Genomic DNA, 14679 nt, shown 5'->3' on the forward strand with positions numbered 1-14679 from the left:
GAGAAGTGCTGTGATGAATACACAGAAGACACATAATAAGACAAACAAAACTAAAGATAATTAGGAAATAAAAGAAACAGAGTTTCTCTTTAGGTTCAGCAATATTTAGCTTTGCAGCATGAAAACAATTGTTATCTCCACACGAAGAATCAATGTTCTTTCTTCACTATTGATATTTTCCCTCTCCGACTTGAACTTACAAACTAACTCTAGCAGGAATATTTATGGCTTATCATGGAGCATCTGCTACACAGCAAGCACTGTCATGTTTGTTCGCCACATTTATATATTAAAAAACATCATGACTTATGAAGCATCCCTAGTTCTTATCTGAACAAATTGCCTCAATAAATATACTTATGTCAATTATAATGAGAACAAAAAAAGTTAAAAAATACAGGCTTATGTAGAATTCTCCAATTAAAAGAAAAAATCGAATGTCCTAATAAACTACACAATTTTGGAAATACATCTAAAAATTGTTCAGTGTGCACTAAATTTTATAAAAATCGTTATTAGTCATGACCAGCTCACATAATGAATACCTCATAAACTATAAAAGAAAAAATCATAAGAGACAAGAAAATTATAGGTCTAGCATGAGTACTAGGCAAGGAAAAACAGAAATTTTTCATGGGGAGGTTCTGAACCCTAAGTCAGAAGATTTTACAGTAATAAATTTTAAAAAAAGCAGAGTATAGATTTGCTTTCAGCATTTTTGAGGTTTTCAGTTTCAGTTAATAAGTCACCTTCTTAAAATATTTGTTTTGTTACAATATTGCTCTATTCTTCTGAAAATAGGTACAAACTCATACTCATACATACTCTATAATTTTCTTGCACCTAAGGTTTATTTTTACAGTAACATATGTGCATAGCTAATTTTATGTAAATCAAAACTAAAATTCTGTATGTTTGCAGGCAGAGAGAGACCACATGTTCAAAGAAAAATACATAACAAATTTTTTTAAATGTTTAAGCAGAACTCAGAATTTTAAGACTCAGGATTTTATTTATATTTGTAAATAATTTTTATTTTACTCATAAAAATGACCCTGTAGTCAACAGCATTTATTTTACATTTTAAAGTAAGTAAAAGTGTAGAATGGGTTAGTAATCCAAAAGATAAATGCTAGAGTTGATGGAAACTTCATTTGCCCTTATCTGATTAATACATAAATTATATGACTGTATCAAAAAATGCCATGTATGACATAAATATAAACAGATACTATGTACGCACAAAAATTGAGAAAAATAAGTTTAAATTATAAATAAAAATTTAATCACTGGGAACAATATTCATTAATTTATTTGCAGTTTGAAGCCACTGGCAAAATAAATTACTGGAGCTGTTAGTCCATTATGTTATCAAATAGTCTATTGTTACCATCTTTGACCTACACCCTTGAGTAAGGTAGGACAGGTAAAAGTTAGTGGCATAATAATACTTTATTGAATGCACAGTGGTCTTATGTTAAAATTTTAATTAAAAAATTAAGTTTATAATAATCTAAATCTTTAAAACTGTACTGCATTTTATTACATAAAAGTACAATTAGTAAAATTATATACTAATTAATTTTAACTAAAATTATTTTGTTTGGAGTATAACACAGAAGAATACTACTCTGAACACTTACCTCATACATCACTCAATATTATAAATTAAACACAAACAGCCTCTCCACTTAGACTTTTGTCATGCATCCTACATTGTAATGTCTTTACTCTTCCATAGAAAAATTCAAAAACAATATCGACATAACAAAAAAGAATCTCTCACACCTTCGATGCAGCAACAATTGATCACATGCTTTCACTAGTGAATGCAACAGGAATGAAAAGCATGAAGTAATTTGAGTTGAATTAGATCATTATTCACTTTTCATAAATTCTGCAATTTTTTTCAAGGAAAAAAGTATACTTTGAATGTAATTGTAACTCTGCAAAAATATTTCTACTTCTTTTAAAGTTATATACAAATAATTTATCTACCCACTTTAGTTTTGGGTTATTTTGTATACTCAGCACATTTACTTAGTGCAATGTTTGAAGTGTCAGTGCCTTAGATATTTTTACTGTGAATTCTCTGATACTTACGTAGACTTATTTTTGAATTTTTTTTTATATTTACTGCATCTGGAAAAATATAGTTTAGTATGCACCCCCTGGTGTTTTCTAAGATGTAGTTTTTGAAAAATTTTTGAAATGTATTACATTTGTAGTTTTTCTCCGATATAAATTCCCTGATGTTGAATGAAGTTTGAGCAACTGCTTGTGATACAAAATGTGTACAATAAGATCTGTGATACAAGTAAGGCAGGCACTACAACCCTCTTTATGTTTTTAATGTTTGTCTTCAAAATAAAAACTCTTTTTTTACTTTAAAGGCTTATATTGGCTGGGCACAGTGGCTCACACCTGTTATTCCAGCACTTTGGGAGGCAGAGGTGTGTGGATCATTTCAAGTCAGGAGTTCGAGATGAGCCTGGCCAACACAGTTTAAAACCCTGTCTCTACTAAAAAATACAAAACTTAGCCGGGCGTGATGGCACATGCCTGTAGTCCCAGCTATTCTGGAGGCCCAGGCAGGAGAATTGCTTGAACCTGGAAGGCAGAGGTTACAGTAAGCCAAGATTGCACCACTGCACTCCAGCCTGGGAAAGAGTATTATGTAGTCTCATTTAAAAACAAAACAAAACAAAACACACTAAAACAAAAACCTTATACTTTGAGTTTTTGACAGTAATTGCATTTAGAATGCTTTTATTAAGTACTAACTCTCTAATGTTGAATAAGATGTAAGCACATATTAATGGCTTTTCCACATTCTTTATATCAGTACAATATTTTCTGAAGTATAAATGCTTTCCTGTGCAATAAGGTATAGGAATTAAAGTTTTGCCATATGCTTCACACTTCTGGGAGTTTCCACCAGTATGAATTATCTTACCTACAATCAAGTGTGACAACCATTTAAAGGCTTTGTCACATTCTTCACATTCTTATAATTTCTTCCCAGTATGATTTCCTTTATGTTTAGAAAAATTTGAAGGTTTTGTTAAAATCATTGTCACATTTTTCTGGTTTGTAACATTTTCAGTATTAATCTTCTTTTGTTTAGTAAGATTTGAGAATTGGTTAAAAAGCATTACCACATTCTTCATATTTGTGGGGTTTCTCTCCAGTATGAATTATACTGTGTGTAGAAAGGGTTGAAGACTGGTTAAAGAATTTACAAAATTTTTCACATTTGTGGGGTTTCTCTCCTACATGAATTTTCTTATGTGTAGAAAGTTTTGAGGATTGTAAGTTTTACCACATTCTTTGAATTTCCAAGGTTTTGCTCCAGTATAAATTATCTTATGTATAGTAAGTGTTGAGACTTGGTTAAAAGCTTTGCCACATTCTTCACATTTGTAGAGTTTCTCTCCAGTTTGAATTTTCTTATGCATAGTAAAGTTTGAGAACTGGTTAAAAGATCTGCCACATTGTTCACATTTGTAGGGTTTCATTCAAGTATGAATTATGTATAGCAAGTGAGAACTGGTTAAAAGATTTGCCACATTCTTCACATTTGTAGGGTTTCTCTCTAGTATGAATCTTCTTATGTTTAGTAAGGTTTGAGAGTTGGCTAAAACCTTTGCCACATTCCTCACATTTGTAAGGTTCCTCTCCAGTATGAATGATCTTACATGCAGTAAGAGTTGAGGACTTCTTAAAGACCTTGCCACACTGTTCACATTTGTAGGGTTTCTCTTTACTATGAGTTTTCTTATGTCTCATAAGGTGTGAGGATTGGTTAAAAGCTTTGCCACATTCTTCACATTTGTAGGGTTTTTCTCCACTGTGAATTATCTTATGTGTAGTAAGAGTTGAGGACCGGTTAAAGGCTTTTCCACATTCTTCACATTTGTAGGGTTTCTCCCCAGTATGAATTTTCTTATGTGTACTAAGGATTGAGTATCGGTGAAAAGCTTTTCCACATTCTTTACATTTGTAGGGTTTTTCTCCAGTATGAATTAACTTATGTTCAGTGAGCTTTGCGGCTCATTTGCCACATTCTTCACATTTGTGGGGTTTCTCTCCGCTATGAATTATCTTGTGTAGTAAGGGTTGAAAACTGGTTAAAGGCTTTGCCACATTCTTCACATTTGTAGGCTTTCTCTCTAGTATAAATTTTCTTATGTTCAGTAAGTTGTTAAGATAGGTTAAAAGTTTTGCCACATTCCTCACATTTGTATGGTTCCTCTCCAGTATAAATTATCTGATGTTTAGTAAGGGTTGGGGACTGCTTAAAGACCTTGCCACATTGTTCACGTTTTTAGGCTTTCTCTTCAGTATGAATTATGTCTAGTAAGGTGTGAGGACTGGTTAAAGGCTTTGCCACAGTGTGCCCATTTATAGGGTTTTTCTCCAGTACGAATTATCTTATGTTTAGTAAGGATTGAGGATTGGTGAAAGGCTTTTCCACATACTTCACATTTGTAGGGTTTTTCTCCAGTATGAATTTTCTTAGGTTTAGAAAGGTTTGTGGACCAGTTAAAGGTTTTTCCACATTCTTCACATTTGTAGAAATTCTCTCTAGTATGAATTCTTTTATGTTGAGTTAGGCGTGAAAGCATGCAAAGTGATTTGTCACATTCTTTACATCTGAAATGTTTATTTTCAGTATGTCTTATCTTGTGTCTATTTGAATTTGAAAATTTATGCATGACTTTTACATATTTATTACATTGAAATATTTTGCTCGAGGTAGTTTTCAAACATTGGTTAAGTCCATTATAACCTCCTTGGTGTCCCTTACACTCATCCACACTTTTACAGCCATTTCTTAACTGTAAATTCTTATGTCCATATTTTCCATATCTGCTCAGTGTCACTTTTTGGAAAGAGTCTTTTATGTTCTGCTCTAGCCAAAGGTCTTGGGCAAAATGAGAACACAGAGCTGAAAGAAACAAAAAATAACAAATTATGCCACCTGCTAGACTCAGATGAATATACTTTACAAATCTAACCTATAAAATCATACAAACTACACAAGCAAGATGGCATAGCAAAATACCACAGGTTCTAATTCCTTCATAGACATATAAATGTAACAAAAACATACTGACCAAAACGTATCTGTGGAGAATTAATAAATGAGTTAAGTGTGTGCAGTGCCCCAGGTTTGCACAATGCAAAGAGCCACACAGAAGGGAGAGAAAAGTCTGTTACATTTACCCAACACAGCTCTTTCTGTTCCCTGATATAACATAGTGCCTCTGGAAGTAAACTGCCAACTCTTGGTTTCTTTTTCAAAAGGCAAGAGAAATAATAACACATACATCTTTATTTCCGGCTTCTAGGTGCTTTTGCAGACACTGGTTTCTGTTTCCCATGACATAAAGTGCTGAAACAAATGGCAGTATACTTTGGAATGACAAAATGTTGAGTCCACTGAGATCAAAGGTAAATGCTACAGCTGCAAAGAGACAGGGAACAGTTGTGGCAAGTGGCTACTGACTATTAAGAAGAAACAAGAATGAACTAAAAAAATCCCAAAAAATTTCAGACATGACACATCCTAAGAACATGTCTGAAAGACTCTCAGAATCTTCAGCCAGACAAATGGTCTCAGACTTTGCCAGGACAAAGTTGCATTATAAACACTGACAGGTAGCTTTTTTTAATGTTCAAATTTCAATTGAAGATTACAATGTATATAAAATATTAGGGCAACATAGCCCTATCAATTATTATAAAATTTTCAGAAAGGAAGCATTAAAAAATGAAGATATGGGCTGGGCATGGTGGCTCATGTCTGTAATTCCAGCACTTTGGGAGGATGAGGTGGGGAGATGACCTGATGTCAGGAGTTCAAGACCAGCCTGGCCAACACAGAGCAAGAATCTGTCTCAAAAACAAAAACAAAACAAAATGAAAAAAGATGTACAAATATATTTTTAAAATTTAAAATAAATTGAATAATACTCCATTAGTGTAACAGGAACACAGACAACTATTAAAAATCAGAAAAATGGGAACAACAACAAAAACAATGAAAGATATTAAAAAACAGAAATTGTGGAGGGAAAAAATACAAAAAATAACTGAAATACTATAAGATAAAATGATGTAAAAATGAAAAGGCTCAACAAACTAGAATGCACACAAAGATATTTATATAACAAGCACATATATAAGCACAATTTAAAAAGTCACAGACAAGAGAATCTTGGGAGCTGCAAGATGAAAATAATGTGTCATTTATAAGCATAAAATCTTAAGAGATAACCAGTTAATTTTTCATGAAAGTTTTGCAGGCCAGAAGGAAACTGTGTGACACAATCAAAGTCCTGAAGAAAACAGCTGTCAAGTGAGAATAATACCAGCAGCAAAACTGTCCTGCCAAATAAAAAGACCTTCCAAAATAACCAAATCCTGAAAAAGTATATTGGCACTGCCATTTGTCCTACACATCAAAGATGCTGAAAGGAGTTTCTTCCACTAAAAATGACACAATGCAAGAAAGCAACACATAATCACACGAAAATACATAACTTTCTGGGAAAGACATGCATATACACAAAATGGAATTCCTTAGCATTATCATAATAGTGCAGAAAACATTTCTAATTATTCTCTAAAATGTGAAAGATAAAAGCATAAAAATTTTTATAAACATCTGCTAACATACCACATTAAAAAAATACAATTAGCAACATCACCAACAAAATTGAGAACAAATGTAATGAGAAATAATTGTTGAATGCAACTGAAGTTTATCTTTTGCCAGGTTAAAATATATTGTTGTATCTTTTAGAAGTTTTATGTAATCTCCAAGGTACAAGAAGAAAAATACCTGTATAGATACACAAAAGAAAATAAGACAGAAATGAAAGCATATCAGTAAAAAAAATCAAAAAGACACAAAAGAAGACAGAAAAAAGAAAATGAGAAAGATGTAATAAACAATGAAATAACAGTAAGTCTTTCTCAGAAAATCACTTAAATATATATAAAATTAACTTTTGGATCAACAGATATACTTTTTTTTTTTTTTTTTTTGAGATGGAGTTTTACTTTTGTCACCCAGGCTAGAGTGCAACGGCATGATTTCAACCCACTGCAACCTCAACCTCCTGGTTCAAGCAATTCTCTTGTTTTAGCCTCCCGAGTAGCTGGGATTACAGGTACCCACCACTATGCCCAACTAATTTTTGTATTTTTAGTAGAGATGTGTTTTCACCATATTGGCCAGGCTGGTCTCAAACTTCTGACCTCAGGTGATCCACCCACCATCAAAGTGCGGGGATTACATGTGCGAGCTACTGTGCCTGGCCTCAATAGACATACTTTCCATCAATAAATTCATAGAAAACATTTAAAAACCAAGATCCAAATTGACTTTTTACAAGTCAGTTGCAGTGTCATGATAACAAAAGAATAAAAATGGCAAGATGGAAGTAGACATTCCATGCAAATATTAACAAAACAAGGGCAGAAGAGGTCAAAATAATATTACACAAGCTGCATCTTAAGTTAAAGACTGTCATTTTATAAAACGTACTTTAAAGTCAAAACTCCAAAGAGATTTTAAAAAATTACAAAATAATAGATTCGTTCATTGGGAACCTATGACAAATTTCTACCTATGTGTGTGTGGTGTGTGTGTGTTTGAGTTTGTGTATCTCACATTAAGGTTCCAAATATATAAAGTAAATATTGAAAGAATGGAGGAAACACATAGAGAGCAATATAATTATAGAAGAGTATTTTAATACCTACTTGCTCTAATAAAATTAAGACAAAATATTAGTAAGGAAAGAGAGGGCTTAAAGGCACTATAGAACAATTATATTTAACAGAGGTATAGAGAATACTCCTAACAACATAAATGATACGCACTCTCCTCAATAGCTCATACAGCATTCTCCTCAATAGAACACTTGGTAGGACAAAAAAGAAGTCTTAACAAATTTTTTACAACTGAATTTGTATAGATTACTTTCTATGACAAACATGGAATAAAAGTATACAACAATAGAAAACACCAAAAATTCACAAATATATAGATAGTAAACAACACACTCTTCAGCATACTCCTGTTCAAAGGTTGAAATAATAAGTGTTGTAAATATATCCATACTGCCCAATGTAATATACAGATTTAATGCAATGTTTTCCAAATTTCTCACTGCATTTTTGAAGAAATAGAAACAGCAATCCCAAAGGTATATAAAATGTCGAGAGACAATAAAGTACTGAACAAACTTCAAAAAAAAAGGAACAATGTTGGAGGCAGAACAGTTCCTGATTTCAAAACATACTACAAAGCTACAGAATTAAAACAATTTGGTATGAGTACAAATGTTAAAAAGTAGACTAATAAAATAGAATGCAACATATATATACTTTCAAATATATGGTCATATGAAGAGTCATTTTTATACTCATAATTATTGCAGAATTGTTAGTGAAAGCCAATAGGTAAAAGCAATGCAAATTTCTGTCAACAAATCATTCAGTAAATATAATTTAAAATATCACTCATTTTTCAAAAAGCAGGAAATATTGTAACAACTATAAGGATAAATCTTGATAACATGCAAAATAAAATGAGCCAGCCATGGAAAAGATTGTATTAAGATATATAAAGCAGTTACACTCTTAGAATCAGGAAACAAAACAGTGTTTGAAAACTGCCATGAAATGGAAAAAAATGGTAGTTGTTTAATATGTAGTGAGATGTAGCTTTGCAAGGTAAAAACATCCTAGGGATATGTTGCATAACATTAAGATGACTAAAATGAATATTTAAAAATACTTGATTGTAAATTTTTTATGTGTTTTTCACAGGTAAAAATAAACAATACCTAAAAAAAAACAGAATTATGATAGTTTTTAAATTATCTTCAAATCCAAAAGTTCTCTCAAACAAACATAATATAGATTCACAAACAGATGTTGAAATTAGGAGAATTTTTTTGACTTCTCACCTAGACAAGATTAAACAACCATTCACAACAAACCAACACCACAAATAAACAAGTTATAAAAAATACAAGGATAATATTCATAGAGGCAAACAGAGATAATTATATTGGCAGTAGACATATGATTCATATTTGACTTTGCTCCACACTGTCTTAAATTGTACAGAGATAAATATTGTCATACACAATATAAACATCAAAATACAATTGATTGGTGTGAGGTGGCATACCCTAAAATATCTAACTCAAAGCTATAAAATTGCAGAAGAAAATTAAAACATGAAAGGTAAAACTTACTAGACACCATTAAGTACATCAATATATTCATGAAAGTAATCTTAGAAGAATATTGAAAAAAAAGGAATCCAGAGCTTTCTTGAAGACAAAAATGTCTGAAAACTTTCCAAATTTTGATGTAATAAAAAAAACTCTAACCAATAATACTTGATTCACAATTATTTGACTTCAAAAACAAGATAAAAATAAAGACTTTCCAAGATAAAAGGTGAGGATGTTCATTACCACTAGAACACTTCTACAAAAAAATGTTACATAGTTAATCCCAGCACTTTAGGAGGCCGAGGCGTGCAGATCACGAGGTCAGGAGATCAAGACCATCCTGGCTAACACGGTGAAACCCTGTATCTACTAAAAATACAAAAAATTAGCTGGCGTGGTGGCGGGCACCTGTAGTCCCAGCTACTCGGGAGGCTGAGGCAGGAGAATGGCGTGAACCCAGGAGGCGGAGCTTGCAGTGAGCCGAGACCATGCCACTGCACTTGAGCCTGGGCGACAGAGCGAGACTCTGTCTCAAAAAAAAAAAAAAAAAAAAAAAGTTACATGGTGGCCAAGTACAGTGGCTCATGCCTGTAATTCTACAGCTTTAGGAGGCCAAGGCAGTCAGATCACTTCAAATCAGGAGTTGAAGATCAGCCTGAGCAACATAGTAAGACACTGCATATTAAAAAAAATGCTTATGAGTCCCTTATGTTGAAAAATAAAATGATGGACACCATTATAAAAACATTTATAAATATAAAGCTCTTTATTAAATGTATATAGACACACATTCTTTACTATAATAATGATGGTGCATAAAACCCTTAAACTTCTTCTACAGAATATGAAAAATGAGGCCAGGCACAGTGGCTCACACCTGTAATCCCAGCACTTTGGGAGGCCAAGGCAGGTGGACTGCTTGAGGCCAGAAGTTTGAGACTAGCCTGGCCAACATGGCAAAACCTTGTCTATACTAAAAATACAAAAATTAGCTGGCAATTACGGTGTGTGCCTTTAACGCCAGCTACTTGGGAGGCTGAGGCACAAGAATCGTTTGAACCTGGAAGGCAGAAGTTACAGTGAACCGAGATCACACCATTGCACTCCAGCCTTGGGTGCAATGAAACTCTGTGAAGACAGTGAAACTGTGTCTAAAAAAAAAAAAGGTAAAATGAAATATTAATATATTAATAAATACACACATTTAAAAAATTAAGGCCAGGCTGGGTGGCTCACACCTGTAATCCCAGCACTTTGGGAAGCCAAGGCGGGCGGATCACCTAAGGTCGGGAGTTCGAGACCCACCTGACCAACATGGAGAAACCCCGTCTCTACTAAAAATACAAAAAATTAGCTGGGCATGGTGGTGCGTGCCTGTAATCCCAGCTACTGGGGAGGCCAGGGCAGGAGAATCGCTTGAACCTGGGAGGCAGAGGTTGTGGTGAGACAAGATCACGCCATTGTACTCCAGCCTGGGCAACAAGAGTGAAACTCTGTCTCAATAAATAAATAAATAAATAAATAAATAAATAAATAATCAAAGCATGTCACTACGCAATTAAAATAAACAAAAATTAAGGCAGTAAAACAGAAAAAAAACTACAGGAAACACATAAAACAGTAACAAACTAGTAACTAACTTCCTTTCTTTAAACAATCAATTTAAATATAAATTAAACTATTTAATAGAAAGAAATTAATCCTAGGGTTTTGGGAGGCCAAGGGGGGCTATTCACTTAATCCTGGAAGTTCAAGACAAGCCTGGGTAACATGGCAAAACCCTATCACTACAAAAAATACATAAATAACTAGCTGGGTGTAATGGTACTTACTTGTAACCAGCTACTTGACAGGGTGAAATAAAAGGATCATCTGAGTTTGGGGTTTTGAGGCTGCAGTGAGCCATGATCACACCACTGCAAACCAGCCTGACTGACGAAGTGTAACTGTATCTTAAAACTAAATGAATAATGGCCAGGCGCGGGTGCTCATGCCTGTAATCCCAACACTTTGGGAGGCAGAGGTGGGCAGATCACAAGATCAGGAGATCGAGACCATCTGGCCAACATAGTGAAACCCCGTCTCTACTAAAAATACAAATATTAGCTGGGCATGGCAGCACGCACCTGTAGTCCCAGCTCCTCGGAAGGCTGAGGCAGGGGGATCGCTTGAACCCGGGAAGCAGAGGTTGCAGTGAACCGAGATTGTGCCACTGCACTCCAGTTTGACAACAGAGCAAGACTCCGTCTCAAAAAAAAAGGTTAATAAATAAATAGCAAAGAAAAAAAAGAAAAAGAAAAAGAAAATGCCCAAGTCGCTTAAGAAAAAAGCATACAACGCCGGGTGTGGTGGCTCACGCCTGTAATCCCAGCACTTTGGGAGGCCGAGGTGGGCGGATCACGAGGTCAGAAATCCAGACCATCTTGGCTAACACGGTGAGACCCTGTCTCTACTAAAAATACAAAAAATTAGCCGGGCGTTGGGGTGGGCGCCTGTAGTCACAGTTACTTGGGAGGCTGAGGCAGGAGAATGGCGTGAACCCAGGAGGCAGAGCTTGCAGTGAGCCGAGATTGCGCCACTGCACTCCAGCCTGGGCGACAGTGCGAGACTCCATCTCAAAAAAAAAGGCATACAACATGCGGCCTACAAGAGACTCATTTTAGGCCTGGCACAGTGGCTCACACTTGAAATTCCAGCACTTTGGGAGGCTGAAACCAGCCTGGCCAAAGTGGTAAAACCCTATCTCTACTCTCTACTAAAAAAATTAAAATACAAAAGTTAGCCAGGTGAGGTGGTGCATGCCTGTAATCCCAGCTACTTGAGAAACTGAGGCAGGAGAATTGCTTGAACCCAGGAAACAGAGGTTGCATTGAGCCAGCCTGAGTGACAGAGCAAGACTGTATCTCAAAAATAAAGAGACTCATAAGCATTGAGTCAAATAGGCTGAAAGTATCAGAATGGAAAATATCTTTATTCTATGCAAATAGTAACCACAATTGCATGAAGAAGTCATAATTATATTAAACATAATGAAGAAGTCATAATTATATTAAACATAATATGCTTTAAGTCCAGTACTGGCATGAGACAAAAACTGATATTATGTAATACTAAAATGGGTAAATTTATCAAGAATTTATAACTATTATATTTGTCTATCTATATGTATGTGCATGCACAACATCAGGGCTCCAAAATGTATAAAGCAAATATTGACAAAAGTCAAGTAAGAAATACATAGCAACATAATAATTGCAGAAATCAAGACCCCATTTTCAATAATAAATAGAAAGTTCAGATAAAAAATCAACAGAAAACAGAAAACTTTGACAACATTATAGACTATATTAATTATTTTGCATATACAGGAATACCCGAGAGTAGATAATCTGTAAAGAAAAAAGGTTTATTTGCTCACAGTCTGGCAGACTGTACAAGAAGTGTGTGTCAGCATCTGCTTCTGGTGAGAGCCTCAGGAAGCTTACAATCACGGTGGAAGGCAAAGAGTAACTGGACATGTCACATGGTAAGGGACAGGAATTGTGAGGTAAAGAAGCTAGGTTCTTTCAATGAACCAGCTCTCATGTGAATTTAGTGTAAATTTTTTGATTACCAAGAGGATGGTGTCACACCATTCATGAACAATTTGCCCCCATGACCCAAACACTTCCCACGAGGTCCCACATCCAACAGAGGATTATATTACAGCATGAGGTCTGGAGAACATGGACAGCCAAACCATATTACAGACCAACTAGGCTTAACAGTTATGTGCAAAACTTTCCAGTCAAAAGCAAGAGAAAACAAAATATTCTTATCTGCATCTGGTGTATTCTGTTATAAATCATACTAAGCCAAATTAAATTTATTTATTTATTTTTTTGAGGTGGAGTCTCGATCTGTCACCCAGGCTGGAGTGTAGTGGCACGATCTGGGCTCACTGCAACCTCTGCTTCTGGTGTTCAAGTGATTCTTCTTGCCTCAGCCTCCAGAGTAGCTGGGACTACAGGTGCATGCCACCACGCCCAGCTAATTTTTGTATTTTTAGTAGAGATGGGGTTTCACCATTTTGGCCAGGCTGGTCTCAAACTCCTGACCTCGTGATCCACCCACCTCGGCCTCTCAAAGTGATGGGATTATAGGTGTGAGCTGCTGTGCCCAGCCGCCTTATTAAATTTAAGAATACCAGCTGGGTGCAGTGGTTTATGCCTATAATCGCAACACTTTGGGGGACCAAGGTGGGAGGATCATTGAAGCCAGAAGTTTGAGACCAGCCGGGGCAACATAGTGAGGTCCTGTCCCTACAAATAATCAAAAAATTAGTTGAACATGGTAGTGCATGTCTGTAGTCACAGCTACTCAGGAGGCTGAGGTTGAAGGATCACTTGAGCCCAGGAGGCTGAGGCTGCAGTGAGCCAAAATTATGCCACTGCACTCTAGCCTGCGAGACATAGTAAGATCCCATCTCAAAACAACAACAAATGCATTTAAGACCAAAATCATACACTGTGTGTTTTCTGACCAAAACTGAATAAACCTAGGAATTAAAAGCAAAAGTAGAACTGGAAAATCTAAAAATATATGAAAATAAAACATACTCTTCAATATATTCTTGCTCAAGGGTCAAAAAATTTAATTTTTCAGCCAGGCGCAGTGGCTCACGCCTGTAATCCCAGCACTTTGGGAGGCCGAGGTGGGCGGATCACCTGAGGTCGAGAGTTCAAGACTAGCCTGACCAACATGGAGAAACCCCGTCTCTACTAAAAATACAAAATTAGCCGGGCATGGTGGTGCATGTCTGTAATCCCAGCTACTCAGGAGGCTGAGGCAGGAGAATCGCTTGAACCAGGGAGGAGGAGGTTGCAGTGGGCCAAAATCATGCCATTGCACTCCAGACTGGGCAACAAGAGTGAAACTTTGTCTCAAAAAAAAAATAAAATAAAATAATTAATTTTTCAAAGATGTAAATACAACATACAGTGGTAAACAAATTCAACATAATCTCTAACAAAATTCTAATAGCACAATTTTTTTACACAAATATTGTTTAAAATTTTTAAATTTGATTATAAACTATAGCAAAAATCCATTAAAAAGAAAGAAGATGCATTATACTTTCTGATTTCAAAACATAATAAAAGCTACAGTAACAAAAACAATGTGGTATTGACACAAAAACAGATAAACAGGTGAAAGAACAAGAGAGCCCAGAAATGAACCCTTCTATATATGATCAAATGATCTTCCACAAAGTTGCCATGAGCACACAATAGAGAAAAGATAATCTCTTTGAAAAGTAATGTTGAAAATTGGATAACACTGATAAATTAAGTTGGATCATTTTCTCGAACCACATACAAAAAATATTTTTTTAAAAAAATAGACATAAAAAATCACGGTTAATCTCTTAGAAATG

At 35.0% G+C, this 14679-nt stretch overlaps 1 pseudogene; it reads right to left on the reverse strand.

Annotated features, from left to right (window-relative positions):
- Positions 1–1007: 1007 nt before the first annotated feature.
- LOC100433018 (zinc finger protein 85-like) overlaps positions 1008–14679 on the reverse strand; it is a 39901-nt pseudogene continuing 26229 nt past the window's right edge.

This window comes from Pongo abelii, chromosome 6 (genome assembly GCF_028885655.2).
Source record: "Pongo abelii isolate AG06213 chromosome 6, NHGRI_mPonAbe1-v2.0_pri, whole genome shotgun sequence".
NCBI classification, from domain to species: Eukaryota; Metazoa; Chordata; class Mammalia; order Primates; family Hominidae; genus Pongo; species Pongo abelii.